The sequence below is a fragment of the Pagrus major genome, chromosome 22 (genome assembly GCF_040436345.1).
Source record: "Pagrus major chromosome 22, Pma_NU_1.0".
Lineage (NCBI taxonomy): Eukaryota > Metazoa > Chordata > Actinopteri > Spariformes > Sparidae > Pagrus > Pagrus major.
The window spans coordinates 13,919,979-13,947,901 of NC_133236.1; the positions used below are offsets into that span (position 1 = coordinate 13,919,979).

Consider the following 27,923-nt stretch of genomic DNA (forward strand, 5'->3'; position numbering starts at 1 on the left):
TCCCTCACTTCAGGTCATATTCCAGCTCCTTTCAAGACAGCTACAGTAAAGCCACTCCTAAAAAAAACCAACTCTAGACTCGGCTGACATCCGAAACTACAGACCTGTATCTCTTCTCTCATTCCTCTCTAAAACCCTGGAACGTGCCGTCTACAACCAACTGTCCTCCTACCTTTCACAAAACGACCTCCTTGACCCTAATCAGTCAGGCTTCAGGACTGCTCACTCCACTGAGACGGCCCTCCTCACAGTGACTGAGTCCCTCCGTTCCGCCAGAGCCTTGTCCCACTCGCCAGTCCTCATCCTCCTCAACTTATCCTCTGCGTTTGACACAGTCAACCACCAAATCCTCCTCTCTACTCTGGCCAAACTTGGCATCGCTGACTCTGCTCTAACCTGGTTCACATCATACCTGACAGAACGTACCTTTCAGGTCACGTGAAATGGCTTCTTGTCCAAACTTTGCTCCCTGGAAACTGCTGTCCCTCAAGGCTCAGTACTTGGACTGCTTCTGTTTTCACTATACACTAGATCACTAGGCTCTGCAATCACATCACATGGATTCTCTTACCACTGTTATGCTGACGACACCCAACTGTTCCTCTCCTTTCCCCCATCCTCCAACACCCACGTTGCCACATGCATCTCGGAATGTCTGGCAGACATCTTCACTTGGACAACTGCGCATCATCTCAAGCTCAACCTTAGTAAAACTGGACTCCTCTTCATCCCAGGGGAAGAATGCCCTCACATGGACCTGTCAGTCACTGTCACGACGGTATCGCCTTCATCGACGGCGAGGAACCTGGGTATAATCCTCGACGACGGACTATCCTGCACCCCCAAAATCACTGCGGTGGCCCGATCCTGCAGATTTGCCCTCTACAACATCCGCAGGATCTGGTCTTTCCTCACAAAGGACGCAACGCAACTCCTGGTCCAATTGCTGGTCATCTCCCGTCTGGACTACTGTAACTCGCTCTTGGTTGGACTCCCAGCCTCTGCGACTAAACCGTTGCAATGTATCCAGAACACTGCAGCGCGCCTCGTTTTCAATCTACCCAAATTCTCCCACGTGACCCCCCTCCTCCCTGACCTCCACTGGCTGCCTGTTGCGGCCTGCATCAGATTCAAGACCATGGTGCTGGCCTTCAAGGCCGTCAACAGAACTGCACCCATCTATCTCGAAACACTGGTCAGACCAGGCGCCTCTGCGCGAGCACTTCGCTCTACTACATCAGCTGGCTGGCTGGTACTGCCATCGCTGAGAGCAAACAAAGGCTGCCCAGCGAAATCCCGACTCTTCTCTGACTGGCGCCTCAGTGGTAGAACGAACTCCCGACCAATGTCAAGGACAGCAGAGTCACTCGCCATCTTCAGCAAAAGACTCAAGACTCACTTGTTCAGACTTCACCTCAACCCAGCATAGCGTGACTCCCTCCCCACCCCCCACCCTAAAAAAAACAAAACAAGACAAAAAAAACATATGCACTTGTATGTTCCTACCTTTAGCACTTACATCATAGCATTTATGTACTTAAGGTATCCTTGATAAATAGCAGCTACTTTGCTCAGATGAGGGCTTGAATATTGTTTCTATCTTCTCTACTTTATCAATGGTGATATGTTGTGGTTTCTTTCTTGTGACAAATGTACTTATTGTAAGTCGCTTTGGACAAAAGCGTCTCCTAAATGCCCTAAATGTAAATATAAAACAACAGGCACAAAACAGAGACCACCTTTTTGTAATGCACCTTTTTTTAGCAGGAATGTTTTCGACATCAAGCAATTTTACATTTTTCTAAATCAATGGGAGCTGTTCCTGAGATCACAACGCACATCTCAAGGGCTTCATGTTTACGCATCCAATTATTTCTTGCTTTGCAAAGCACAAAGATATAGCTGAATCAATATTTTCAAAAAGAACACTGTTCACTCAAAAGAGCCGTCATTATGATGCTGAGACTGATCGTTGTCCACTGTAGGTGGGGGTCTTTCCACTCTTCTTTACCAAGTTAGTGAAGAGAGAAACAAAACATTAGATTTGAAAAAATTAGTCAAATTATCAACAGAGAGAGTCAAAATACAGCTTGATGCTTTTGTTAAAAGTGACCGAAAACATCTCAGACTTCACACAATTGAGCAACCTAGATAAAATGTGTGGCGGGGAGTTATTGGAGATTCTTATTCTGTTTGCGTAAAGCAGTAACATCAGTGATATGTCACAGTGACACTGACTAACAGCAAGACGACAGCAGCCTGCTTTATAGACCAAATGATTTATCTATTGATGGAGGAATTGGCAGAAAGTGTTGCTTTACCAGAGACACAAGTACATTCAGAAACAGAAAGAAATAGAAAGAGTGTTCATTTAATAAACTGATCCCACCAACACACATTATTTACATCTATTTAATATAAACATTTACCTCTGACTGGTTCATTTAGTACAGTCAGGTGTGATTTGTTGATCACAGACTAAAGTACCCTGCTGTTTGTGTAAATCAGAGGACAATCTGTTAACATCAACACAGTATGTATGTACAGTTGTGACTTAAGTGTTCTTGGGCGTAATATTGGGCCTCTAGGATTCCTGGGCCGGGTACGAAAATAACGACAATAATGTAATGTAATGACAATGCATGATGTTTCCTAAGTAAGGGCGTGATTCATCAGTTTCATCAGCAACTGAAGAACAAGATATTTCAGAACTCAGACGTATAAAGGTCAACTTCCTCTTTGTAGAATTAAAAGAAATATACAGTATATAAGTTTATTGTTAAGTCTTGTAAAATACCAGTACATTCTGAAATTAAATGTAAACTAGAGACCATCTTGTGATGGCAGGCCCGTAAACACGATCACGTTCCGACCCATGACTACTCAGTAGTGATATGGCTGGCTACTGCTACGTCCTCCTCAACACCTTGAAAGAGAAACAGTACCACACAGTAACTTGTCCACAACACCCAAATATCACAGGCAGGGGCCATCACAGCACTCGTGGCTTGGACCACATCCATCTTTACACTTGGCCTTCATTTTGTTCTCATCTACACACCTGTTAAAAAGAAAATTACTTCTAAAGCTCCTTCAACATTTGATGGTTCCAGCTTCTCAATTGTAGGTATTAGCTGATTTTATATTTTAATACCTTGAATGTCTTTGTCTCTTTTGGAAACAGCCTACTTTTTTGTGTTTGAGCCTCACATGTTTGTAATGATGTTTGCTTGATGTTTCCTAAGAAAGGAAGTGATTTATCAGTTTTATCAGCAAAAGAAGAACAAACAAGGTATTTCAAAACTCACAAACGATGGCTGATCGAACGGTTGGTCCAAGATGGTGGATCACAACTTGTTTCTTCGATAGGAGAGAACAGAGAAACAATGGTGGTTCTCGCATCGTGCTCACTGATATCACATGTGGGTGTGATATGCCCCAGGCTAAAGGAGTGTGTGTGTGTGTGTGTGTGTGTGTGTGTGTGTCACGTGATGCCAAGTTAGAGAAGATGGTTAGTTGCATGCAAGTCTGTGTGACGTATAATTCAGCTGAAGAACAAACAAGGTATTTCAGAATCAGAGATAAAAGTGTCAAGTGGCCATGACAAATACGGGATGGACACAATAGATGACTGAGAATTAAAGTGTTTATTATGATGAAGCATATAACTGGAAATAAATAACCACAAATGTGGAGTGTGTGAGTCAGTTTTATCAGTAATGTAAATGTGAATGTGTGAGCATTATGAGGTGTGCAGTGTTCTAGCGCGAAGACAAAACCAAAACCAAACAAAGCAAAGGCGTGTGGATGGTTGCTGGGTCCGAACCGAGTGAGAGAGAACGCAGAGCAGAGCTGGGCGTTTATCATGTGGGAGCGCTTAGCTCAGGTGCTCCAAAGCTGGCTGGCTACTGCTAGGTCCTCCTCAAGCACCTTCAAAGAGAAACAGTACCACACAGTAGCTTGTCCACAACACCCAGATATCATATAGTTAGGCAGGGGCCGTCACAGCACTCGTGGCTTGGACCACATCCATCTTTACACTCAGCCTTCATTTTGTTCTCATCTACACACCTGTTAAAAAGAAAATTACTTCTAAACCTCCTCCAACATTTGAACTCGGCCTTCATTTTGTGGGTGCTAGTGGTTCATTGGCTGATGAGCCAAGCAGGTGAAGGTTGTAATTCCAATGTTGAACAATGCTGTTCTTGCTGTGCAAGGTCTGATGAAAGACAGTGGATGGAGGAAACTGGTCGCTCCTTTCCTTTGCAAGGATAGCAGCTCGGTGCTAACTTGCTTCGTGTTCCTTGGATTGTGTAGTTAGCTGGTAAGCTTTGCGTTGCAGCTGCTGGCTCTAACTAAGCTGGAATACTAACAGGAACTCGTGCCACTGCTGTCAGAAGAAGTTCTTTGGACCTGTTGGAAAAGCAGCTGTTAGGCCCAGAATAATCCAGGAGAAGAGAACTTGAGGCCAGGCAGCCCCGTAGGGAACGAGGTGGGGAAGAGAGAGAACAAAGGAAGGAGCTGGAGTTTTGACTTTCTGGTGAAAGGGGGGTCTGACAACCTGACCAATAGTAGTTCAACACTGAATTTGCAACAAGTTGTGAAGACTGGGGAATTCTGGAAAACTGAGTTCAGTTCAGAGTCCATTTTGAAATCCACAATGAACGACTTCATCTGTGGGTCCCAACATTAGCTGAGATGCCAGGACAGAAAATGTACTTTTTTTTGTTTGAGCCTCACATGTTTGTAATGACAATGCATTGTGTTTTCTAAGAAAGGAAGTGATTTATCAGTTTTATCAGCCACTGAAGAAAAAACAAGGTATTTCAAAACTCAACTTCCTCTTTCTGAAGTTAAAAGAAATATACAGTATATGAGTTTATTGTTAAGTCTTGTAACATAACAGTACATCCTGAAATTAAATGTAAACTAGAGACCATCTTGTGATGGCAGGCCCGTAAACATGATCACCTTCAGACCCATGACTACTCAGTAGTGATTACTACATTGTCACAGGAGTACTCAGTACTGTCATAACCCGGCTCTTAGGCCATGACAAATACGGGATAGACACAATAGATGACTGAGAATTAAAGTGTTTATTATGATGAAGCATATAACTGGACATAATTAACCACAAATGTGGAGTGTGCGAGTCAGTACTATCAGTAATGTAAATGTGAATGTGTGAGCATTATGAGGTGTGCAGTGTTGTAGCGCGAAGACAAAACCAAACAAAGCAAAGGTGTGTGGATGGTGGCTGGGTCCGGACCAAGTGAGAGAGAACGCAGAGCAGAGCTGGGCTTTTATCATGTGGGAGTGTTTAGCTCAGGTGCTCCAAACCTGGCTGGCTACTGCTAAGTCCTCCTCAAGCACCTTCAAAGAGAAACAGTACCACACAGTAACTTGTCCACAACACCCAAATATCACACAGTTAGGCAGGGGCTGTCACAGCATTCGTGGCTTGGACCACATCCATCTTTACACTCAGCCTTCATTTTGTTCTCATCTACACACCTGTTAAAAAGAAAATTACTTCTAAAGCTCCTCCAACATTTGATGGTTCCAGCTTCTCAATTGTAGGTATTAGCTGATTTTATTTTACTCATTTTATATTTTAATACCTTGAATGTCTTTGTCTCTTTGGGAAACAGCCTACTTTTTTTGTGTTTGAGCCTCACATGTTTGTAATGATGTTTGCTTGATGTTTCCTAAGAAAGGAAGTGATTTATCAGTTTTATCAGCAAAAGAAGAACAAACAAGGTATTTCAAAACTCACAAACGATGGCTGATCGAACGGTTGGACTCAGGTCCAAGATGGTGGATCACCACTTGTTTCTTTGATAGGAGAGAACAGAGAAACAATGGTGGTTCTCGCATCAGGCTAAAGGAGTGTGTGTGTGTGTGTGTGTGTGTGTGTGTGTGTGTGTGTGTGTGTCACGTGATGCCAAGTTAGAGAAGATGGTTAGTTGCATGCAAGTCTGTGTGACGTATAATTCAGCTGAAGAACAAACAAGGTATTTCAGAATCAGAGATAAAAGTGTCAAGTGGCCATGACAAATACGGGATGGACACAATAGATGACTGAGAATTAAAGTGTTTATTATGATGAAGCATATAACTGGAAATAAATAACCACAAATGTGGAGTGTGTGAGTCAGTTTTATCAGTAATGTAAATGTGAATGTGTGAGCATTATGAGGTGTGCAGTGTTCTAGCGCGAAGACAAAACCAAAACCAAACAAAGCAAAGGCGTGTGGATGGTTGCTGGGTCCGAACCGAGTGAGAGAGAACGCAGAGCAGAGCTGGGCGTTTATCATGTGGGAGCGCTTAGCTCAGGTGCTCCAAAGCTGGCTGGCTACTGCTAGGTCCTCCTCAAGCACCTTCAAAGAGAAACAGTACCACACAGTAGCTTGTCCACAACACCCAGATATCATATAGTTAGGCAGGGGCCGTCACAGCACTCGTGGCTTGGACCACATCCATCTTTACACTCAGCCTTCATTTTGTTCTCATCTACACACCTGTTAAAAAGAAAATTACTTCTAAACCTCCTCCAACATTTGAACTCGGCCTTCATTTTGTGGGTGCTAGTGGTTCATTGGCTGATGAGCCAAGCAGGTGAAGGTTGTAATTCCAATGTTGAACAATGCTGTTCTTGCTGTGCAAGGTCTGATGAAAGACAGTGGATGGAGGAAACTGGTCGCTCCTTTCCTTTGCAAGGATAGCAGCTCGGTGCTAACTTGCTTCGTGTTCCTTGGATTGTGTAGTTAGCTGGTAAGCTTTGCGTTGCAGCTGCTGGCTCTAACTAAGCTGGAATACTAACAGGAACTCGTGCCACTGCTGTCAGAAGAAGTTCTTTGGACCTGTTGGAAAAGCAGCTGTTAGGCCCAGAATAATCCAGGAGAAGAGAACTTGAGGCCAGGCAGCCCCGTAGGGAACGAGGTGGGGAAGAGAGAGAACAAAGGAAGGAGCTGGAGTTTTGACTTTCTGGTGAAAGGGGGGTCTGACAACCTGACCAATAGTAGTTCAACACTGAATTTGCAACAAGTTGTGAAGACTGGGGAATTCTGGAAAACTGAGTTCAGTTCAGAGTCCATTTTGAAATCCACAATGAACGACTTCATCTGTGGGTCCCAACATTAGCTGAGATGCCAGGACAGAAAATGTACTTTTTTTTGTTTGAGCCTCACATGTTTGTAATGACAATGCATTGTGTTTTCTAAGAAAGGAAGTGATTTATCAGTTTTATCAGCCACTGAAGAAAAAACAAGGTATTTCAAAACTCAACTTCCTCTTTCTGAAGTTAAAAGAAATATACAGTATATGAGTTTATTGTTAAGTCTTGTAACATAACAGTACATCCTGAAATTAAATGTAAACTAGAGACCATCTTGTGATGGCAGGCCCGTAAACATGATCACCTTCAGACCCATGACTACTCAGTAGTGATTACTACATTGTCACAGGAGTACTCAGTACTGTCATAACCCGGCTCTTAGGCCATGACAAATACGGGATAGACACAATAGATGACTGAGAATTAAAGTGTTTATTATGATGAAGCATATAACTGGACATAATTAACCACAAATGTGGAGTGTGCGAGTCAGTACTATCAGTAATGTAAATGTGAATGTGTGAGCATTATGAGGTGTGCAGTGTTGTAGCGCGAAGACAAAACCAAACAAAGCAAAGGTGTGTGGATGGTGGCTGGGTCCGGACCAAGTGAGAGAGAACGCAGAGCAGAGCTGGGCTTTTATCATGTGGGAGTGTTTAGCTCAGGTGCTCCAAACCTGGCTGGCTACTGCTAAGTCCTCCTCAAGCACCTTCAAAGAGAAACAGTACCACACAGTAACTTGTCCACAACACCCAAATATCACACAGTTAGGCAGGGGCTGTCACAGCATTCGTGGCTTGGACCACATCCATCTTTACACTCAGCCTTCATTTTGTTCTCATCTACACACCTGTTAAAAAGAAAATTACTTCTAAAGCTCCTCCAACATTTGATGGTTCCAGCTTCTCAATTGTAGGTATTAGCTGATTTTATTTTACTCATTTTATATTTTAATACCTTGAATGTCTTTGTCTCTTTGGGAAACAGCCTACTTTTTTTGTGTTTGAGCCTCACATGTTTGTAATGATGTTTGCTTGATGTTTCCTAAGAAAGGAAGTGATTTATCAGTTTTATCAGCAAAAGAAGAACAAACAAGGTATTTCAAAACTCACAAACGATGGCTGATCGAACGGTTGGACTCAGGTCCAAGATGGTGGATCACCACTTGTTTCTTTGATAGGAGAGAACAGAGAAACAATGGTGGTTCTCGCATCATGCTCACTGATATCACATGTGGGTGTGATATGCCCCAGGCTAAAGGAGTGTGTGTGTGTGTGTGTGTGTGTGTGTGTGTGTGTGTGTGTGTGTGTGTGTGTGTCACGTGATGCCAAGTTAGAGAAGATGGTTAGTTGCATGCAAGTCTGTGTGACGTATAATTCAGCTGAAGAACAAACAAGGTATTTCAGAATCAGAGATAAAAGTGTCAAGTGGCCATGACAAATACGGGATGGACACAATAGATGACTGAGAATTAAAGTGTTTATTATGATGAAGCATATAACTGGAAATAAATAACCACAAATGTGGAGTGTGTGAGTCAGTTTTATCAGTAATGTAAATGTGAATGTGTGAGCATTATGAGGTGTACAGTGTTCTAGCGCGAAGACAAAACCAAAACCAAACAAAGCAAAGGCGTGTGGACGGTGGCTGGGTCTGGACCAAGTGAGAGAGAACGCAGAGCAGAGCTGGGCTTTTATCATGTGGGAGCGCTTAGCTCAGGTGCTCCAAACCTGGCTGGCTACTGCTATGTCCTCCTCAAGCACCTTCAAAGAGAAACAGTACCACACAGTAGCTTGTCCACAACACCCAGATATCACACAGTTAGGCAGGGGCCGTCACAGCACTCGTGGCTTGGACCACATCCATCTTTACACTCAGCCTTCATTTTGTTCTCATCTACACACCTGTTAAAAAGAAAATTACTTCTAAACCTCCTCCAACATTTGAACTCGGCCTTCATTTTGTGGGTGCTAGTGGTTCATTGGCTGATGAGCCAAGCAGGTGAAGGTTGTAATTCCAATGTTGAACAATGCTGTTCTTGCTGTGCAAGGTCTGATGAAAGACAGTGGATGGAGGAAACTGGTCGCTCCTTTCCTTTGCAAGGATAGCAGCTCGGTGCTAACTTGCTTCGTGTTCCTTGGATTGTGTAGTTAGCTGGTAAGCTTTGCGTTGCAGCTGCTGGCTCTAACTAAGCTGGAATACTAACAGGAACTCGTGCCACTGCTGTCAGAAGAAGTTCTTTGGACCTGTTGGAAAAGCAGCTGTTAGGCCCAGAAGAATCCAGGAGAAGAGAACTTGAGGGCAGGCAGCCCCGTAGGGAACGAGGTGGGGAAGAGAGAGAGAACAAAGGAAGGAGCTGGAGTTTTGACTTTCTGGTGAAAGGGGGGTCTGACAACCTGACCAATAGTAGTTCAACACTGAATTTGCAACAAGTTGTGAAGACTGGGGAATTCTGGAAAACTGAGTTCAGTTCAGAGTCCATTTTGAAATCCACAATGAACGACTTCATCTGTGGGTCCCAACATTAGCTGAGATGCCAGGACAGAAAATGTACTTTTTTTTGTTTGAGCCTCACATGTTTGTAATGACAATGCATTGTGTTTTCTAAGAAAGGAAGTGATTTATCAGTTTTATCAGCCACTGAAGAAAAAACAAGGTATTTCAAAACTCAACTTCCTCTTTCTGAAGTTAAAAGAAATATACAGTATATGAGTTTATTGTTAAGTCTTGTAACATAACAGTACATCCTGAAATTAAATGTAAACTAGAGACCATCTTGTGATGGCAGGCCCGTAAACATGATCACCTTCAGACCCATGACTACTCAGTAGTGATTACTACATTGTCACAGGAGTACTCAGTACTGTCATAACCCGGCTCTTAGGCCATGACAAATACGGGATAGACACAATAGATGACTGAGAATTAAAGTGTTTATTATGATGAAGCATATAACTGGAAATAAATAACCACAAATGTGGAGTGTGTGAGTCAGTATTATCAGTAATGTAAATGTGAATGTGTGAGCATTATGAGGTGTACAGTGTTGTAGCGCGAAGACAAAACCAAAACCAAACAAAGCAAAGGCGTGTGGATGGTGGCTGGGTCCGGACCAAGTGAGAGAGAATCAGTTTTACCAGCAACTGAAGAAAAAACAAGGTATTTCAAAACTCAACTTCCTCTTTGTGGAGTTAAAAGAAATATACAATATATGAGTTTATTGTTAAGTCTTGTAAGATAACAGTACATTCTGAAATTAAATATAAGCTACAGACTATCTTGCAATGGCCGGCCCGTAAACATGTTGACGTTTCGACCCATGACTACTCAGTAGTGATTATTACATTGTAACAGGAGTACTGGGCACTCGTGGCTCGGACCACATCCATCTTTGAACTTGGCCTTCGTTTTGTTCTCATCTATGCACCTGAGAAGTTTCATGACTGCATCTAAGATGGTTGTGATGCTATCGTGTTGGCAATGTCTGCCCACAGACAGACAGAAAGACAGACACAGACAGACATGGTGAAAACAATAACAGTTGCACTTGAACAGACGAGGATGATCACTGTCAGACTTGGATCAAAAAATGGCCTTGGCATTTGCAACAGACGGGCCCTATTTTCTAACCCAACAACACAAACTCCACCCAAATGTTCACATAAAAAGCTTTAAATAAAATCATACAGACTATAATTCAGAACACAACACTGATCACACACTCAATGACACTCACTGTCACTACAGTCACTGATGTATGCTGACAACTATTACACAATGCGAGAGCAGCAGAATGCTAGGTGCTACAACATGACATACTCAACTAAGGCACATTCAGCACAAATACATAGGCTCAAGGTTACAAAAACAATATGTAGGTATTTTAGCTGAAAACATCCGAAAATTAACTACAAGTATCAACAGAGTGTGACATTGTTGAATGTTAATATCATGTCCAAGAAGTCTAAAATTAGCATGCTCGCCTCTTGCCTGAAAACCTCCTCCTTCCTGTAGTCCGAATCTTGTGCTAGTGTTATAAAATACAACACACCCCTGGTGCCCTGACAGACTTGAGTCAGCTAGCAAGCAATGAAATAATTAGTTATCAGCAGTTAGTGGTTCCTCTAGTTATATACTGCCACCTAACTATTGATCTTACATATTGCCCCTTTAAGACACAGCACACAATGATACAACAGCTTCACCGGAATAGAGTGGTGTAGGGATGACGCATTTTTGTATGTTAAAGCAGAAGTTAGCATCGCCCTGGTTCCCTCAGCAAAAAGCCGACAACTTTATGATACTACCACGTTCTGTTCAGCAAGATAGTCTTCACAGATGAACACCACTGTTGAGATATTCGAAGAGTAAATTAAATTGCTATTGCTAATGTTAGGCTATATACATTGTGGACGCATGAAACTTCACCACCAATAAGCGTCTTACTACACAACTACTAGACATGTTTCCTCTAAGCTTATCAAGTTGTACAGTTAGAGTTATGTAGTTTACAGCTAAAGTCCACCTGTTAAGACGGACTAGTGAGTAGATGAGTGTCCCTGTTGTTCCTGATGATGTTTAATGTCCGTCACAACCTCTGTAGTCTCATTTAGCCGCTTGTTAGCAACCGCTGTTTTTAAGACACGTAGGCGCTTTATAATTAAATTGTGAGACATTTAATGATGTATTTTATGTTGTACAGCACAACGTGTAAATATCTTAAGCTTATGGTAACCACAGCCTTTATTTCAGGCGTTTAACCGAAAACCCATTCAATAAACTCAGCACATACAGCGTAGATTACAGTAGCTTCACCACATCGTCCCTGTCCAGTTAAAACCACTAATCTAAATAAATGTCAACTTTTCATGACCCAAGAAAAACAGATATGTTTTCAGCATTTGTCAGATGATTCGGTGGCTTTCCAAATCATTTGTTTGGCTTAAGAAATAGGAGAATAATTTTTTCTCATAAAGGAGTACTCCCTTCAGTTTTATCGGAAAATTCAAAAACACCAAATTTGCAATTAAGTGGTTTTCACTGGACAGTAATGAAAAGAGTAGACACAGCAATAATTTGAGAACTCCCCCTAGTTCTGTTCTAAACTTGTCAATTTATGTATTAATGACAAAAAAAAACAAAACTATACAGGTATACCATTTTCAATTGCTTTGGGCCGTATGCATGCTTAAAATAGCTTATTGAATCGAAATAATCAAAGATATATATATATGTATAATATATTGACCCGATCATTTTAAGCGGCTCAACTGGCCCAGAGTCTGCCGGCCTTTCTGGCATTTGCCTAAATTCCAGATGACCAATCTGGCACTGAGGATGACTGGAACTGGGTTATAGTGACCTGCATCTTAAAATGTGAAACAGTTAATCACCGACAATGACTTTTTCTGTTTTCTATTTCATAAATTCCACAACCTCACACTATTATAAAGTGGCCAGTTGTATCATCTAATGTAATGGTAGCACTGCAGCAACAGCTAAAAGATTTAAAGGGCCTATGTTACGTGTGTCCTCTGCTCTCTTGTGTCCTGCTCCAGGTACCGCCCTCCCCATCTGACTGGTCAGGCACACCTGCAGCACATCAGCAATCGGGTGGGCTGCTATAAGGTTGCAGGGATGGGTCAAGTGGGTCAAGCCGCCAAGTAGTGTGTGGTGCGGACGTGTGTGAATCAGAGCTGTGTGGTGCTCATCCTCTTCTTCCTCCTGTTGTTATTATTATTATTACTCTCTCGGGGCTCTGGCCGTAGTGCTATGCCTGGTTATTGGTTGAGTCTGAGGTTTGTCTAGTCTAGATGTTTTTCTTTCATCTCACTTCGAAGCGGAAGTTATCTTGTGTTAATGCTTTGTCCATTTAAGTCTGAATGAATAGGTAAATGGACCTTCCCGTTCCCTTTCTTTCGTTAAACCCGGTATGTAATTAATTGTTGCTCCCCCTTTCCCCTGGACGCCATAGAAGGGGATGTAACAATTTCGGGGCTCGTCCGGGATTTGAATTTTGTTTAAAGAAATTAGTAGAGATGTTTGTAGCTACCTAGACTATTCTTTGTTTTGAAAGCGTAAAGTCACTTCCGGTGGTTCGCGGTAAGTATTAGCGGCGGGGTGTACACGGTCTAGCCTTCACCAGTTATTAACAACTCCCTCAGTTAGACAGAGGTATCCTGCTGGGTTGCACAGCGGCCCTTCCATCGGACACTTGTTTATTGTTTTGCCTTTATTATTTTCGGAGTAAATCCTGGGTGGGGATCAAGTTCCCCAACGGAGGTAGGCGTTTCGGGGCTCCGGCCAACGAAGTTCCCCCTTTCAAGTCGCCTCGAGCCCGGCACGCTCCAGAAGACAGACAGGTTAGTTTTTGTTAAGTAGGATCTGGGGGATGTTTGTTTATTGTAAGGCTGGGTTTGTTTGTGTGTGTAGCATCTGGCGTTGATAGTTATCATGTTTACCACAGGGTGAGTGGACTACACGCTGATTTGTTTGTAGCTTAGCCTAGCGGCTAAGCGCCATTGCCGGTGTGATGGCAAGTGGGGCAGTGTTTAGTGTGGAGGAGTTTGTGGCGGAACCTACGCTGAGTCAATTAGATATTGGCTGACCACTTCTGGAAGCACTTTCTCAAGCACTATCTTCCAGGACTCCAAGTACGTCAGAAATGGCAGACAGAAGCAGCCGCCCGGCAGGTGGGGGACGTTCTCATGATTATTGACAACCAGTCGCTCTGCGCCCTTTGGCCTGTTGGTAAAATCAAGTTTTCCCTGGAGCTGATCACCGTGTCCAATGTTCTTTTACTGTGTTAAAGTGTGCTCACTAGTTACTTAAAGTTAGAGTTAAAGTTACAGTATGTTGCAGTGATGTTGCGGATCATACTGTATGTAAACTGTTTTACATCTTACCTGTATATGTACGTGTTTTCTTATATTCTTGTATTTTTTATGGGTTTAAGAAACCACACAAGTTGTCATCACTGGAAGTGAATTATATGAAAGAAAGGCACTTTCATTGCAACAAGGCTGGTTATTGGAACAACTCTGTGACCGGACTGTCCCACAGTGATTTGAACGACTGTCAGTAGACTGGAAAAGCGCCATAGAAATGCTAGTCCATTTACCACTTACACCCCCCCCCCACCCCCCCCCCCCCCCCACACACACACACACACACAAACACAATAAACTAGCTAGCTCATGTTAGCTTACTTTAAAATTTGCAAATTTGTTGATACATGATAATAACAATTTCAAACACACACACACACACACACACACACACACACACACACACACACATACAGAGACACACACACAAAGAGTCCGGGCATGTTAGTTAACTATAAAGTACGCTAATTTGTTGATACATGATAATAACACATAACATTACTCTTCCACACAATATGGATACAGCACACCCACACATGAATGTGCAAGTATGTTGTTGAAACGCATCAAATATTTTCTAAAGTAAAAGATGAAGATAATACTTACATGTACAGTGTGCGGTCCACAATAAATACTGTATATTCCTGACAGCCACAGTTGATAAGAATCAAATGTTCTTATGAGATTCTGTACAAAATGCATGCGGGTCATTTTTGACCCACTTATGGAAGCTTAGGGTAGTAATACAAAAACAAAGATTTCTTAAAATGTGAAAAAGATAAGTTACGAATTTAAATGGCATTACATCAAAAACCTGTGTTTGCTGGAATATGAAATGATGACAACTTTTCATCTTTAAGATATTGCAAGAAAACAACCTCACCAGGTAATTTTTGACCCACTTATGCATCTAATGGTTCAAAAGACAATGCATAATGTTTTTGCTGTGAAAAAAAGTCATTTATTTCTTATATCAGCAAAATATCATAATTTAAAACAACAGGCACAAAACAGAGACAGCTTATTTGTAATGCACCTTTTTATTCAGCAGGAATGTTTTCAACATCAAGCAATTTGACATTTTTCTAAATCAATGGGAGCTGTTCCTGAGATCACAAAGCACATCTCAAGGCCTTCATGTTTACGCATCCAATTATTTCTTGCTTTGCAAAGCACAAAGATGTAGCTGAATCAATATTTTCAAAAAGAACACTGTTCACTCAAAAGAGCCGTCATTATGATGCTGAGACTGATCGTTGTCCACTGTAGGTGGGGATCTTTCCACTCTTCTTTACCAAGTTAAAGAAGAAAAAACAAAATATTAGATCTGAAAAAAGTAGTCAAATTATCAACAGAGAGAGTCAAAAATACAGCTTGATGCTTTTGTTAAAAGTCACAGTGACACTGACTAACAGCCAGACAACAGCAGCCTGCCACACAAAGCAAATACACATGACTGCACGACTTTAAAGCCACTGCATGTGTTTTAATGTTGCTTAACTGGACCTCCTTTCAAACCGGTGTGGACGTGTACAAACTGACTGACACCTCCCTCGTCCTCCTGTTAGGTTGGGACAACTTTCCCTGTGATCATTTTTATTAGCACTTTAAGTTCTGAGGACATCATAGAAGTCAACTTACACCTGACTGAAGGTCTTATCAACCACATCAATTACAGACACCTGTGTGGATGGACAAAGAGTGTCATCTGTACTAGAGCTGCAGAGATGAGCTGGTTACTCACCACTGAGTTTTTTTGTCAAATTTCAAGCAAAATGTGATGATTGCAGCTTGTCAAATGAAGGAATTAGCTATTTTCCCCTCATTTTACATTTTAATACCTTAAATGTCTTTGTCTCTTTTGGAAACAGCCAACAGTACGAATGTCATTTACACAATGATCATCTTGGCTCTCATAAAATTGTTATTTTGACTGTTTTTCTGATGCTTTATAGACCAAATGATTTATCTATTGATGGAGGAAATGCCAGAATTGAATCATTTCCAAAGTGCTGCTTTACCAGAGACACAAGTACATTCAGAAACAGAAAGAAATGGGAAGAGTGTTCATTTAATAAACTGATCCCACCAACACACATTATTTAGATCTGCTTAATATAAACATTTACATCTGTCTTAATGAAAAACAATGTTCTTGATCATCATCACCAATAAAATTACAAGCACATGTTCACTTAAATAAGACCACAAAACAGAGACGGTCTTTTGTAATGCAGCTTTATTCAGCAGGATAGTTTTCACTATCAAGCAATTTTACATTTTTCAACATCAGTTGGAGCTGTGACTAAAGTCACTACATCTCAAAGACTTCATGTTTACTCATCCAATTATTTCTTGCTTTGCAAAGCACAAAGATATAGCTCAAACTATATATTCAAAATCAAGAACAGACTCAGTCTTGATCGTATCGCCTCAACTTGTCGTCGGCCACTTCATCTTGGGATCTTTCCACACTGTTTGCATACCAAGTTAGAGAAGGGGGAACAAAAGAGAGGGATCAGTTAGTTAAATTATCAACAGAGGTCGATCAACAGAATCTTAATTGACAAATATTCAATAATTGAATAATTTTGCAATAATTTTTCAAGCAAAATCTGACAGAAATTCACTGACTCCAGCTTCTGAAATGTGTCGACTTGCTTCTTTACCCTCTATCATATCATCGTGAATTTAAATGGGTTGGACAAAATAAGGTAATTGAAGACATCATCTTGGGATCTGGTTAATACTGATGCTTTCTATGTTTGACAGGTTTGAGGCATTTCACAAAGACTTTTTATTTCTTTTATTCGTCTGTTTGAAATCAACAGAAAATATTCAGTAATACTTACCTTCTACGTCCGTTTCCTAAAGGGACAAAAAGATGAAAATGACATAAATAAACATTAGTATAATATTATCACATTTGAAAATCTTTACATTTAGAACATTAATGATGCTCTCTTTACTAGTATAAGGTTTATTATCTGAGATGCCAGGACGACATAAAATATTTTAGCTAAACACAGAACTAAATGAAGTTGTATGTAGTCAGTTAGTACAGTCAAGTGTGATTTGTTGATCTCAGACTAAAGTAGCCTGCTGTTTGTGTAAATCAGAGGTCAATCTGTTAACATCAACACAGTATGTAGGAACACTTGTGACTTGCCGCCTCCACTGCCACCACTGCAATTACTGCCATCGCCGCCACAACCGCCAGTTTGAGGAGCACTCTCCCCAGGTTCAGCCATGAGGACGACCAGCGTCAACACCAGAAAGATCATAACACACTTCATCCTGAGGAACAAATCACAATGGCCACATCCAGAATCATTCACTGCCTTCATTCACCAGTGTCAAAGCTCATCACATCTCATCTAAAAGACTTTGCATTTATTAAAGTAACATCAGGATTAAATTGACTTCTCACCTTTCCACAGCTTGTTTGTCAGAACCAAAAAAAAACTGGTGTCACAGACAACAAAGTGAGCACTGTGAGATCTAGAGGTGATGTGGACGTCTTTGCTGAGGAGTCGTGAGTTACCCGTCTCGTTATAAGGCTGGAGATGGAATAATCTTATCCAGTCATTCTGTATTTCTCAATGTGTTTTTCAAAGTCAAGTTCTGCACATGGATGACAAGATGTTGATCTAATCTCACTTTGTCATGACGGGACATTTCACTGTCCTCACAGTCACACAAAGTTACACAACACTACTTATCATCCCCCGGCTCTATGGCCTCACAAAATGTGACCATTAGAAGTTCTGTCCTATAACTGTTTATATGACTAAAAAGACAATGCATGATGTTTTTGCTAAGACAAGAAGTAATTTATTTGTTATATCAGCAAAATATCATCATTTAAAACAACAGGCACAAAACAGAGACAGCTTATTTGTAGTGCACCTTTTTATTGAGCAGGAATGTTTTCAACATCAAGCAATTTTACATTTTTCTAAATCAATGGGAGCTGTTCCTGAGATCACAACGCACATCTCAAGGGCTTTTTTTTTACGCATCCAATTATTTCTTGCTCTGCAAAGCACAAAGATGTAGCTGAATCAATATTTTCAAAAAGAACATTGTTCACTCAAAAGAGCCGTCATTATGAAGCTGAGACTGATCGTTGTCCACTGTAGGTGGGGGTCTTTCCACTCTTCTTTACCAGGTTACAGAAGAGAAAAACAAAACATTAGATCTGAAAAAAGTAGTCAAATTAGCAACAGAGAGTCAAAAATACAGCTTGATGCTTTTGCTAAAAGTCATAGTGACACTGACTAACAGCAAGACAACAGCAGCCTGCCACACAACGCAAATACACATGACTGCACGACTTTAAAGCCACTGCATGTGTTTGAATGTTGCTTAACTGGACCTCCTTTCAAACCAGTGTGGACGTGTACAAACTGACTGACACCTCCCTCGTCCTCCTGTTAGGTTGGGACAACTTTCCCTGTGATCATTTTTATTAGCACTTTAAGTTCTGAGGACATCATAGAAGTCAACTTACACCTGACTGAAGGTCTTATCAACCACATCAATTACAGACACCTGTGTGGATGGACAAAGAGTGTCATCTGTACTAGAGCTGCAGAGATTAGCTGGTTACTCACCACTGAGTTTTTTTGTCAAACTTCAAGCTAAATGTGATGATTGCAGCTTGTCAAATGAAGGAATTAGCTATTTTTTCCTCATTTTACATTTTAATACCTTAAATGTCTTTGTCTCTTTTGGAAACAGCAAACAGTACGAATGTCATTTACACAATGATCATCTTGTTTCTCATAAAATTGTTATTTTGACTGTTGTTCTGATGCTTTATAGACCAAATGATTCATCTATTGATGGAGGAAATGCCAGAATTGAATCATTTCCAAAGTGCTGCTTTACCAGAGACACAAGTACGTTCAGAAACAGAAAGAAATAGGAAGAGTGTTCATTTAATAAACTGATCCCACCAACACACATTATTAAGATCTACTTAATATGAACATTTACCTCTGACTTAATGAAAAACAATGTTCTTGATCATCATCACCAATAAAATTACAAGCACATGTTCACTTAAATAAGACCACAAAACAGAGACGGTCTTTTGTAATGCATCTTTATTCAGCAGGATAGTTTTCACTATCAAGCAATTTTACATTTTTCAACATCAGTTGGAGCTGTGACTAAAGTCACTACATCTCAAAGACTTCATGTTTACTCATCCAATTATTTCTTGCTTTGCAAAGCACAAAGATATAGCTCAAACTATATCTTCAAAATCAAGAAAAGACTCAGTCTTGATCGTATCGCCTCAATTTGTCGTCGGCCACTTCATCTTGGGATCTTTCCACACTGTTTGCATACCAAGTTAGAGAAGGGGGAACAAAAGAGAGGAATCAGTTAGTTAAATTATCAACAGAGGTCGATCAACAGAATCTTAATTGACAAATATTCAATAATTGAATAATTTTGCAATAATTTTTCAAGCAAAATCTGACAGAAATTCACTGATTCCAGCTTCTGAAATGTGTCAACTTGCTTCTTTACCCTCTATTATATCATCGTGAATTTAAATGGGTTGGACAAAATAAGGTAATTGAAGACATCATCTTGGGATCTGGTTAATACTGATGCTTGCTATGTTTGACAGGTTTGAGGCATTTCACAAAGTCTTTTTATGTCTTTTATTCGTCTGTTTGAAATCAACAGAAAATATTCAGTAATACTTACCTTTTACGTCCATTTCCTAAAGGGACAAAAAGATGAAAATGACATAAATAAACATTAGTATAATATTATCACATTTGAAAATCTTTACATTTAGAACATTAATGATGCTCTTTACTAATATAAGGTTTATTATCTGAGATGCCAGGACTACATAAAAGATTTTAGCTAAACACAGAACTAAATGAAGTTGTATGTAGTCAGTTAGTACAGTCAAGTGTGATTTGTTGATCTCAGACTAAAGTAGCCTGCTGTTTGTGTAAATCAGAGGTCAATCTGTTAACATCAGCACTGTATGTAGGAACACTTGTGACTTGCCGCCTCCTGCGCCACCACCGCAATTACTGTTAGCGCCGCCACAGCCTCCAGTTTGAGGAGCACTCTCCCCGGGTTCAGCCATGAGGACGACCAGCGTCAACACCAGAAAGATCATAACACACTTCATCCTGAGGAACAAATCACAATGGCCACATCCAGAATCATTCACTGCCTTCATTCACCAGTGTCAAAGCTCATCACATCTCATCTAAAAGACTTTGCATTTATTAAAGTAACATCAGGATTAAATTGACTGCTCACCTTTCCACAGCTTGTTTGTCAGAACCAAAAAAAAAACTGGTGTCACAGACAGCAAAGTGAGCACTGTGAGATCTAGAGGTGATGTGGACGTCTTTGCTGAGCAGTCGTGAGTTACCCGTCTCTTTATAAGGATGGAGATGGAATAATCTTATCCAGTCATTCTGTATTTCTCAATGTGTTTTTCAAAGTCAAGTTCTGCACATGGATGACAAGATGTTGATCTAATCTCACTTTGTCATGACGGGACATTTTACCGTCCTCACAGTCTCACAAAGTTACACAACACTACTTATCATCCCCCGGCTCTATGGCCTCACAAAATGTGACCATTAGAAGTTCTGTCCTATAACTGTTTATATAATTAAAAAGACAATGCATGATGTTTTTGCTAAGACAAGAAGTAATTTATTTGTTATATCAGCAAAATATCATCATTTAAAACAACAGGCACAAAACAGAGATGGCCTTTTTGTAAAGCACCTTTTTATTGAGCAGGAATGTTTTCAACATCAAGCAATTTTACATTTTTCTAAATCAATGGGAGCTGTTCCTGAGATCACAACGCACATCTCAAGGGCTTCATGTTAACCCATCCAATTATTTTTTGCTTTGCAAAGCACAAAGATGTAGCTGAATCAATATTTTCAAAAAGAACACTGTTCACTCAAAAGAGCCGTCATTATGATGCTGAGACTGATCGTTGTCCACTGTAGGTGGTGGTCTGTCCACTCTTCTTTACCAAGTTGGAGAAGACAAAAACAAAACATTAGATCTGAAAAAATAACAGACAGAGAGAGTCAAAAATGCAGTTTGATGCTTTTGTTAAAAGTGACCAAAAACATCTCAGACTTCACACAGTTGAGCAACCTAGATACAATGTTTGGCGGGGAGTCTTGTTCTGACTGACACCTCCCTCGTCCTCCTGTTAGGTTGGGACAACTTTCCCTGTGATCATTTTTATTAGCACATTAAGTTCTGAGGACATCATAGAAGTCAACTAACACCTGACTGAAGGTCTTATCAACCACATCAGTTAGAGACACCTGTGTGGATGGACAAAGAGTGTCATCTCTACTAGAGCTGCAGAGATTAGCTGGTTACTCACCACTGAGTTTTTTTGTCAAATTTCAAGCAAAAATGCCAAAAATGTGATGATTGCAGCTTGTCAAATGAAGGAATTAGCCATTTTTTCCTCCTTTTCAAGGGCGTAACCGTGGTATAGATATTGGGGGGTCCAAATTTGAGCCCTTCCCCGGATATTATTTTCTGTGTGTCCTCTCCCTATATCATGCCTGTGGCTGTCCCTCTCTCTGTCTCTCTGTGCTGCCTGCAGTGTGACCAGATACCATTATTGCACCAGAGGAACAATGACTGATCCTAATGATCATTTAATTTGATGCATTGAATATTCTGCTTATATTGCTGCTAGTGTTATTAGCTTTAACCTTACCAAGCCTGTTTAAGTGCCAATTGAATTTTAAAACCAACACACACACACACACACACACACACACACACACACACACACACACACACACACACACACACACACACACACACGAGATGGAGAAAAAAGATCAGCAGACACGGATGATACAGAGTTCAAATGGACCCCTTTTAAAAGTTTTTCCCCCCACCAGAATTTAGCCTAACTTTGGAGCATTATTCAGCCCATTTTCCGACAAGCGATCATGCCATGGTTGGTACCAATGGATGCCTTATATATTCTAGTTTCATATGATATCTGTATTTTTATTCGAGCTTTAATACTGAGACATTTAAACGCGATAATTGTTTCACATTCATTAAAAAATTTGCACTCTCGTTTTGACCAACAGGATGGAGATGGAATAATCTTATCCAGTCATTCTGTATTTCTCAATGTGTTTTGCAATGTCGAGTTCTCCACATGGATGACAAGATGTTGATCTAATCTCACTTTGTCATGACGGGACATTTCACTGTCCTCACAGTCACACAAAGTTACACAACACTACTTATCATCCCCCGGCTCTATGGCCTCACAAAATGTGACCATAAGAAGTTCTGTCCTATAACTGTTTATATGACTAAAAAGACAATGCATGATGTTTTTGCTAAGACAAGAAGTAATTTATTTGTTATATCAGCAAAATATCATAATTTAAAACAACAGGCACAAAACAGAGACAGCTTGTTTGTAGTGCACCTTTTTATTGAGCAGGAATGTTTTCAACATCAATCAATTTTACATTTTTCTAAATCAATGGGAGCTGTTCCTGAGATCACAACGCACATCTCAAGGGCTTTTTTTTTTACGCATCCAATTATTTCTTGCTCTGCAAAGCACAAAGATGTAGCTGAATCAATATTTTCAAAAAGAACACTGTTCACTCAAAAGAGCCGTCATTATGAAGCTGAGACTGATCGTTGTCCACTGTAGGTGGGGATCTTTCCACTCTTCTTTACCAAGTTACAGAAGAGAAAAACAAAACATTAGATCTGAAAAAAGTAGTCAAATTATCAACAGAGAGTCAAAAATACAGCTTGATGCTTTTGCTGAAAGTCACAGTGACACTGACTAACAGCCAGACAACAGCAGCCTGCCACACAACGCAAATACACATGACTGCACGACTTTAAAGCCACTGCATGTGTTTTAATGTTGCTTAACTGGACCTCCTTTCAAACCAGTGTGGACGTGTACAAACTGACTGACACCTCCCTCGTCCTCCTGTTAGGTTGGGACAACTTTCCCTGTGATCATTTTTATTAGCACTTTAAGTTCTGAGGACATCATAGAAGTCAACTTACACCTGACTGAAGGTCTTATCAACCACATCAATTACAGACACCTGTGTGGATGGACAAAGAGTGTCATCTGTACTAGAGCTGCAGAGATTAGCTGGTTACTTACCACTGAGTTTTTTTGTCAAACTTCAAGCAAAATGTGATGATTGCAGCTTGTCAAATGAAGGAATTAGCTATTTTTTCCTCATTTTACATTTTAATACCTTGAATGTCTTTGTCTCTTTTGGAAACAGCAAACAGTACGAATGTCATTTACACAATGATCATCTTGTTTCTCATAAAATTGTTATTTTGACTGTTTTTCTGATGCTTTATAGACCAAATGATTTATCTATTGATGGAGGAAATGCCAGAATTGAATCATTTCCAAAGTGCTGCTTTACCAGAGACACAAGTACATTCAGAAACAGAAAGAAATAGGAAGAGTGTTCATTTAATAAACTGATCCCACCAACACACATTATTTAGATCTGCTTAATATAAACATTTACCTCTGACTTAATGAAAAACAATGTTCTTGATCATCATCACCAATAAAATTACAAACACATGTTCACTTAAATAATACCACAAAACAGAGATGGTCTTTTGTAATGCAGCTTTATTCAGCGGGATAGTTTTCACTATCAAGCAATTTTACATTTTTCAACATCAGTTGGAGCTGTGACTAAAGTCACTACATCTCAAAGACTTCATGTTTACTCATCCAATTATTTCTTGCTTTGCAAAGCACAAAGATATAGCTCAAACTATATCTTCAAAATCAAGAACAGACTCAGTCTTGATCGTATCGCCTCAATTTGTCGTCGGCCACTTCATCTTGGGATCTTTCCACACTGTTTGCATACCAAGTTAGAGAAGGGGGAACAAAAGAGAGGAATCAGTTAGTTAAATTATCAACAGAGGTCGATCAACAGAATCTCAATTGACAAATATTCAATAATTGAATAATTTTGCAATAATTTTTCAAGCAAAATCTGACAGAAATTCACTGATTCCAGCTTCTGAAATGTGTCGACTTGCTTCTTTACCCTCTATTATATCATCGTGAATTTAAATGGGTTGGACAAAATAAGGTAATGGAAGACATCATCTTGGGATCTGGTTAATACTGATGCTTTCTATGTTTGACGGGTTTGAGGCATTTCACAGACTTTTTATTTCTTTTATTCGTCTGTTTGAAATCAACAGAAAATATTCAGTAATACTTACCTTTTACGTCCGTTTCCTAAAGGGACAAAAAGATGAAAATGACATAAATAAACATTAGTATAATATTATCACATTTGAAAATCTTTACATTTAGAACATTGATGCTCTCTTTACTAGTATAAGGTTTATTATCTGAGATGCCAGGAATACATAAAAGATTTTAGCTAAACACAGAACTAAATGAAGTTGTATGTAGTCAGTTAGTACAGTCAAGTGTGATTTGTTGATCTCAGACTAAAGTAGCCTGCTGTTTGTGTAAATCAGAGGTCAATCTGTTAACATCAACACAGTATGTAGGAACACTTGTGACTTGCCGCCTCCTGCGCCACCACCACAATTACTGTTAGCGCCACTACAACCGCCAGTTTGAGGAGCACTCTCCCCGGGTTCAGCCATGAGGACGACCAGCGTCAACACCACAAAGATCATAACACACTTCATCCTGAGGAACAAATCACAATGGCCACATCCAGAATCATTCACTGCCTTCATTCACCAGTGTCAAAGCTCATCACATCTCATCTAAAAGACTTTGCATTTATTAAAGTAACATCAGGATTAAATTGACTTCTCACCTTTCCACAGCTTGTTTGTCAGAACCAAAAAAAAACTGGTGTCACAGACAGCAAAGTGAGCACTGTGAGATCTAGAGGTGATGTGGACGTCTTTGCTGAGCAGTCGTGAGTTACCCGTCTCTTTATAAGGATGGAGACGGAATAATCTTATCCAGTCATTCTGTATTTCTCAATGTGTTTTTCAAAGTCAAGTTCTGCACATGGATGACAAGATGTTGATCTAATCTCACTTTGTCATGACGGGACATTTCACTGTCCTCACAGTCACACAAAGTTACACAACACTACTTATCATCCCCTGGCTCTATGGCCTCACAAAATGTGACCATTAGAAGTTCTGTCCTATAACTGTTTATATGACTACAAAGACAATGCATGATGTTTTTGCTAAGACAAGAAGTAATTTATTTGTTATATCAGCAAAATATCATCATTTAAAACAACAGGCACAAAACAGAGACAGCTTATTTGTAGTGCACCTTTTTATTGAGCAGGAATGTTTTCAACATCAAGCAATTTTACATTTTTCTAAATCAATGGGAGCTGTTCCTGAGATCACAACGCACATCTCAAGGGCTTCATGTTTACCCATCCAATTATTTCTTGCTCTGCAAAGCACAAAGATGTAGCTGAATCAATATTTTCAAAAAGAACATTGTTCACTCAAAAGAGCCGTCATTATAAAGCTGAGACTGATTGTTGTCCACTGTAAGTGGGGATCTTTCCACTCTTCTTTACCAAGTTACAGAAGAGAAAAACAAAATATTAGATCTGAAAAAAGTAGTCAAATTATCAACAGAGAGAGTCAAAAATACAGCTTGATGCTTTTGCTAAAAGTCACAGTGACACTGACTAACAGCAAGACAACAGCAGCCTGCCACACAACGCAAATACACATGACTGCACGACTTTAAAGCCACTGCATGTGTTTGAATGTTGCTTAACTGGACCTCCTGTCAAACCAGTGTGGACGTGTACAAACTGACTGACACCTCCCTCGTCCTCCTGTTAGGTTGGGACAACTTTCCCTGTGATCATTTTTATTAGCACTTTAAGTTCTGAGGACATCATAGAAGTCAACTTACACCTGACTGAAGGTCTTATCAACCACATCAATTACAGACACCTGTGTGGATGGACAAAGAGTGTCATCTGTACTAGAGCTGCAGAGATTAGCTGGTTACTCACCACTGAGTTTTTTTGTCAAACTTCAAGCTAAATGTGATGACTGCAGCTTGTCAAATGACGGAATTAGCTATTTTTTCCTCATTTTACATTTTAATACCTTAAATGTCTTTGTCTCTTTTGGAAACAGCAAACAGTACGAATGTCATTTACACAATGATCATCTTGTTTCTCATAAAATTGTTATTTTGACTGTTTTTCTGATGCTTTATAGACCAAATGATTCATCTATTGATGGAGGAAATGCCAGAATTGAATCATTTCCAAAGTGCTGCTTTACCAGAGACACAAGTACATTCAGAAACAGAAAGAAATAGGAAGAGTGTTCATTTAATAAACTGATCCCACCAACACACATTATTTAGATCTGCTTAATATAAACATTTACATCTGTCTTAATGAAAAACAATGTTCTTGATCATCATCACCAATAAAATTACAAGCACATGTTCACTTAAATAATACCACAAAACAGAGACGGTCTTTTGTAATGCAGCTTTATTCAGCAGGATAGTTTTCACTATCAAGCAATTTCACATTTTTCAACATCAGTTGGAGCTGTGACTAAAGTCACTACATCTCAAAGACTTCATGTTTACTCATCCAATTATTTCTTGCTTTGCAAAGCACAAAGATATAACTCAAACTATATCTTCAAAATCAAGAACAGACTCAGTCTTGATCGTATCGCCTCAATTTATCGTCGACCACTTCATCTTGGGATCTTTCCACACTGTTTGCATACCAAGTTAGAGAAGGGGGAACAAAAGAGAGGAATCAGTTAGTTAAATTATCAACAGAGGTCGATCAACAGAATCTTAATTGACAAATATTCAATAATTGAATAATTTTGCAATAATTTTTCAAGCAAAATCTGACAGAAATTCACTGATTCCAGCTTCTGAAATGTGTCAACTTGCTTCTTTACCCTCTATTATATCATCGTGAATTTAAATGGGTTGGACAAAATAAGGTAATTGAAGACATCATCTTGGGATCTGGTTAATACTGATGCTTTCTATGTTTGACAGGTTTGAGGCATTTCACAAAGACTTTTTATTTCTTTTATTCGTCTGTTTGAAATCAACAGAAAATATTCAGTAATACTTACCTTCTACGTCCGTTTCCTAAAGGGACAAAAAGATGAAAATGACATAAATAAACATTAGTATAATATTATCACATTTGAAAATCTTTACATTTAGAACATTAATGATGCTCTCTTTACTAGTATAAGGTTTATTATCTGAGATGCCAGGACTACATAAAAGATTTTAGCTAAACACAGAACTAAATGAAGTTGTATGTAGTCAGTTAGTACAGTCAAGTGTGATTTGTTGATCTCAGACTAAAGTAGCCTGCTGTTTGTGTAAATCAGAGGTCAATCTGTTAACATCAACTCAGTATGTAGGAACAGTTGTGACTTGCCGCCTCCTGCGCCACCACCGCAATTACTGCCACTGCCGCCACAACCGCCAGTTTGAGGAGCACTCTCCCCGGGTTCAGCCATGAGGACGACCAGCGTCAACACCAGAAAGATCATAACACACTTCATCCTGAGGAACAAATCACAATGGCCACATCCAGAATCATTCACTGCCTTCATTCACCAGTGTCAAAGCTCATCACATCTCATCTAAAAGACTTTGCATTTATTAAAGTAACATCAGGATTAAATTGACTTCTCACCTTTCCACAGCTTGTTTGTCAGAACCAAAAAAAAAACTGGTGTCACAGACAGCAAAGTGAGCACTGTGAGATCTAGAGGTGATGTGGACGTCTTTGCTGAGCAGTTGTGAGTTACCCGTCTCTTTATAAGGATGGAGATGGAATAATCTTATCCAGTCATTCTGT

General features: G+C 40.0%; 3 long non-coding RNA genes across 3 annotated transcripts; all 3 read right to left on the reverse strand.

The window, feature by feature from the left end:
* Window positions 1-16,432: 16,432 nt before the first annotated feature.
* Window positions 16,433-17,487, reverse strand: LOC141018004 (uncharacterized). The gene is made up of 4 exons (XR_012180694.1): window positions 17,438-17,487; window positions 17,177-17,304; window positions 16,860-16,875; window positions 16,433-16,481 (listed from the first exon to the last, which is right to left on the reverse strand). It is a non-coding gene; the product is annotated as an uncharacterized lncRNA (long non-coding RNA).
* Window positions 17,488-23,680: 6,193 nt separating this feature from the next.
* LOC141018237 (uncharacterized) lies at window positions 23,681-24,983 on the reverse strand. Its single transcript, XR_012180706.1, has 4 exons — window positions 24,885-24,983; window positions 24,624-24,751; window positions 24,310-24,325; window positions 23,681-23,933 (listed from the first exon to the last, which is right to left on the reverse strand). It is a non-coding gene; the product is annotated as an uncharacterized lncRNA (long non-coding RNA).
* Window positions 24,984-26,549: 1,566 nt separating this feature from the next.
* Window positions 26,550-27,856, reverse strand: LOC141018240 (uncharacterized). Its single transcript, XR_012180709.1, has 4 exons — window positions 27,759-27,856; window positions 27,498-27,625; window positions 27,181-27,196; window positions 26,550-26,802 (listed from the first exon to the last, which is right to left on the reverse strand). It is a non-coding gene; the product is annotated as an uncharacterized lncRNA (long non-coding RNA).
* Window positions 27,857-27,923: the final 67 nt, after the last annotated feature.